The sequence below is a fragment of the Terrapene carolina genome, unplaced genomic scaffold (assembly GCF_002925995.2).
Source record: "Terrapene carolina triunguis isolate 2854851 unplaced genomic scaffold, T_m_triunguis-2.0 Scaffold93, whole genome shotgun sequence".
In the NCBI taxonomy this organism is placed as follows: domain Eukaryota; kingdom Metazoa; phylum Chordata; order Testudines; family Emydidae; genus Terrapene; species Terrapene triunguis.
In genome coordinates, this window is record NW_020664444.1 from 11,986,637 (window position 1) to 11,991,746 (window position 5,110).

The following is a 5,110-nucleotide window of genomic DNA, read 5'->3' on the forward strand; positions in this document are numbered from 1 at the left end:
CCAGATGCCTCAGTGACACAAAGGGCCTATTCCTCCACACTTGGACCTCCCACTGGCTCCAGGCGGTTGCCATCCTCTATGCATGGCATGTGTAGAGTGCTCCATTGCCCCAGGGAGACATGAGCAGTTGGGCTGGGGGTATGGCAGGGCCCCACTCTCCACATGCCTGCTAGCCTCTGGCAGTAGATGCCATGAAGCGTGCCCTCCACTACTTTCCTCAGCAGGTGAAGGGAGTGCTATGAGGTATACTCACCATGTCTGCCCCACACCAATAGACTCCGGCCAGCTTCACTTGGTTATCACAGCTCTGCTGCCCTCCAGCACTGCTCACAGTAGAAAGGGCATAGTTGGGCCCAAAATGAGAAAAATAAGGGGATCCCTGTTTGCTCAGCAATAGTGATGGTCACAAGCTGTTATTTAAAAGGAAGAAGGCGGCCCTTAGGCTTTGTTTGCACTCCCAGATCAGAAAAATACCATGCCCACAACACAAACTAACGGCTGGAGAATGAATCATCTTGGAAAAATCATTGGGCCCGCTCCTTGGCTTCTCCTCTGGCTGCTTTGCAGTGCTCAGGCAGCATGGCGTAGCCAGAAAGCTTCCTAACCGGGAAGCGGGGGCTTCCCCCAGCCTAAGGGAATCTCTCAGTGATATCAAGCTGATGAACAGAGCACTTGGGCACTCCTTGGCCAGCAGAGTGGTATCACAGGAGTGTCCCACCCATTAACTTATCTATGCCAGGGGCCCAAACCACCCCCAACAGCCTCAGGATCACGGGGGCAGAGCAATTCCTCTCCCCACTCTTCTGTTTTGCAGAGTTTTGCTGAGGTTCTGGCCCATAGTCTATATTCTGCAGCACAGAAGTACAAGACAGAAATCTAAACCACAGAAGTAATAACCTGTAAACTAATAAACCGTAAACTAATAAACCAACCAGATGCTTTGATAGCGAGGCTCCCCCAAGAGCGGAGATTATTAATGGTTGTCCTGAAACATCAGGTGCATAGTTTTCTAGTGAAGGGGGAATAAATGTTAGGGCGCTCTGGAGCCTGGGTGTCTGCTCCATGAGGTTGCATACCACTTCATATAAATAGAGAGATGATCATCAAGGGCTCCGAGGCACTACAGTAATACAAACAATAATAATCAAAAGCAGCCCTCTTCCAATCTAAAAGCACACAGACGCTTAATTGTTTTTAAAAGAATTATCCTGAGAAGAAATGATTCAGATAAATAATAACAAATATGTAAAACTGCAATATGGTGGGCAGTTTTCCCTGGGGGAGTATGGGGCAGCAGTCTCACCAATTCTCTGCAGTCTCTGAGACAGTGGTTCATATTTCTTGAGTAATTAGAGCAGGAAACTGGGAGGAGGGAAGGACTCCTGGATTCTATCTTAGCCTCTGTAAATGACTTATGTGAATTGCTGAATGTCTCTGTGCTTTGGTTTCCCTCTCTGTACAATGGGGGTACTAATTTCCTGCCTCATAGGGGTGCTTCTGAAGGCTAATTCACTAATGTTCATGAAGTGGTTGGAAATTTTTGGATGAAAAGTGATATACAAATGCAAAGTATTATCTGTGGAGACAAGTATCCCTGTCAGCACCAAAGCTATCCAAGTACAGGCAGAATGAGAGGCAAAGAGCCAGAGAAAGCTCACAATTGTCTCCCAACACTGGCGTGGTGTATGTTATGTCTCCTGTAGTGGCTGGCTCACATCAATTATAAGAGCCTGCTACTTACTGACAGGTACTTCTTTAGGATACATGACAAGGGATTATGGGGTTTTGGTGCTGAAGATGCAAGGTTCAAACACCTGCTGGTGTCTGCCGGTATGTGGTCACAGGTTGTAATACTCAGAGACTTTCCACAGGCCCTTGACAGGGTGGCATTAGCATTTGATTCAAGGGGTAAATGTTTCCCTACTTCTTAAAGTCATGCTTGTCCCACAGGTGCAGGTCGGAGTGCTGTTTCCCTATGACCTGAGATCAAAAGGATCCCCCTGTCCTCCAGTCATGTACAAAGGAGACCGGAGAGGTTAGCAGGGACACAGCAAAAAAAGGATGCCAGGAAGGATCTGGCCCTTTATTTTCATAAGATGAAATTCTCCTCCAAGGAAGGTATAGTGGAAATAAACTTCATTCTTGAAGTGGCAGAGGGACTTATTGACAGCATCTGCCATTATCTCAGTCACACAGGCAACCCCTTGAATGCCTGTAGTAAATAGGAGAGAAATGTCGGTTCTTCACAGGGCTGGAAAACAGGAGATTTGCCAGATGATAAGGTATCAAGACTCCCCCTTCTGTGTATCAAGCAAAGGCAGCAACTTTAGTCTGTTCGGAGCCTTTCCATGGAACTCTGTTGCCCTCTAGAGTTCTATTAAGGCACTCTCAACGTTACGACTAACAGTTAACTTCATTTAAAGTTTCATTTAAACTTTTCATGCAAAAACACTTCAGAACACTGGGCCTTTAAAAAGAAGATGATTGGACAGATGATCTGAAATTCAGAATTCTTGTTGCCAAGATTGGTGTGTGTGGTGGGAGGGCAGGATGTGAGGGGGGAAATGGAAATAAAGGTTTGGGGACATTTATTTTAGCATTATATATAGCTTTATATAATTAATAGTATTACATACAGCAGTGCTGAAGGTTGCACTGGGTATTCTTTAAGAAATCCTAATTTTTAGGGATGTGTATCTGGGCCAAAAATGTTATTCCGGGCTTAGCAAAGGTCAAGAATTTGGGGAAAACAAAAAAACTGAAGTTTTTAAGATATTTATTATATATATATTACATTTTTAGTATTTCTTTTTTTGAACTGTCAAACATGTCTGTTTTCTATCACGAAATCTGTGTGCGGTAGCTGTCAATCAATAATACCCCACTCTTATACAGTGCTTTTCATCAGTAGATCTCAAAGCCCTTTACAAAGGAGGTTAAATCATATACCCATTTTACAGATGGGGAAACTGAGGCACGGAGTGCTGATGTAAGTTGCCCAAGGTCACCTGTTGGGCCTGGGAATAGAACCAGTCCAGGGCTCTACCCATTAGACCACACTGCCACTTTAGACAAGCTACTTTAAATTACATTTTTGATTACAAAATGAATTAGGGCACACGAAGAACATGGAACTGCTGAAAAGGATGTACAGTAACTGTTTGCATTACAGGATCATACACTGAGACCCGTAGGCACTAGAATAATGCAAATAATACATAATTATAACATCAGCCATGCTGCCTACCATGACAAGCCAAAGGGCAGGATTTACCCAATTTGTGGCCTGATCCCACACTCTGCCCAGCATCCTATATCTGAAAACATTCCCAAAGAGTTCAATGGCCAAAAGAGAGACCCTGCCATCTAGAATGATCTCAATGACTCATTCAAATCTACAGGATTACAATGTACACGGCCAAGGATGCAAACACTATGAAGCATTGGACTTATAATCAAGAAGAGTCCCTTCCACTCAAATATGACAGGCCTGGTTTTGAGTTCCTTCTTGTTTGCCAGTTTCAGTCAGGCCTTTAACATTTTGGGTACCAACATGCTGAGAGAAGCGCCGGGGATGCTCAGAACCCCATAGCCATTTCTGGCTACGGGGAACCAAGCCATTTCTGAACTGCTATTCTCTGCTCTGGGGCTAAGATTCACCTTATCCCAACCTCCATCTCTCCACACAGACCTTCACATTCTGGTCACAGATGGGAAGCTGGGATTCTTTGGAGAGAGCGGGCGACTTTTCTGCAGCATGAATTTTGCTCTAGCTGGTGAATAGATGGAAACATCCCAAGAGAACAATTAAAGAATTTAAAACATGCAGACGGTAGCTCAAAAGGAAGTCAAGGCCATTTCAGAATGTCCTTGGAGTTTATACAGTCGATGCCTTAGAGATGTTTAAATGACTAGGAACATCAGCATTTCAACAGTTGGGTCAAGGCGGCTACCACAGCTGGCTTGCCAGGGTGGAAAGCAGGCTCGGAGGGCCCCCAATGCACTCCCAGAGGTAACGCTTTCAATTTAAAAATTTTATTAAGATGATGTTTAAAAAAAAAAGTGAATGGTACAGAGTTTAAGCACAGTAGTTTCTGGTTATCAGGGAATAACGTACAGATTATCGAGGGGTGCGAAGTTCGGTTTAAGATCGGGTGTTGTAAGGAATACATAATCTGCAATATCCCCCATTGGGGGTAAATGGTTGATGGGTCAAAGTACAGACATTGAGATATGAGGATATGATATTCATATAATGGCTATGTTCAGGTGTGGAGTATAATGAGTGGATATGATGAGGAGGATGGATTGACCCTCATTCGGTGAGATTTAATGTTCAGGGAGTTTATGGTTCCAGTTCACATGATCCAACGGAGAAAGTCTCTTGGTCCCTTTCTCGTAGTTGAAGAATGATGTTACTAAACCTGGAGAAAGTGCTGTGCCTATATTCAGAGGGATTGAATCTGTTAGCTCAGAGACCTCTTCCTTCTCACCACCCTCCCTCATAGGCACTGGGCAAGGCGAGCCAGAGATGGGGCTATGGCTGTCAGGTTAGCTGGGGTTCCTCCCCATTTGCCTTGGGGTATGATGAGTGTCCATAATGGTCTGTAGGACTGTGGGAAGTAAGGAGTGGGCTGGTTGAAAAGGGGACTACCTAGTTCTGTAGGGCAGGGGTGTGGAAGGGTCTCCCCCGCTCAGTGAGGCCATGGGGAATGGGGTGAGCAGGGTTCTGGAGGACCGTCCCTGTGTATGGGGCTGGTGGGACCTGGAGGAAGTGCGGTGTGCAGGGGACTCCTACTCTGTGGGGACAGCGGGTGTGTGGGGAGCAGGGTGCGGAGGGGACTCTGCGAAGCTGGGAGGGATAAGTGAGGGGGCTAGGGTGAGCTGGGTGCATGGACATCTTCCCCGCTCTGTGTAGCTGGGGAGAGATGGGATTGGGAAGTACAGGGCCAGGATGGGAGTGAGGGGCACTCTCTGCTTATTGGGGCCAGGATGCTGGGGAGACCGGAGGGGATGGGGGGCTCCCTGCTCGGATGGAGCCTGGATGCAGGAGGGGCTCCCCGTTTGGTGGGGCGAGAGAGATGTGGGGGGACTCCCATCTCGGTGGGTC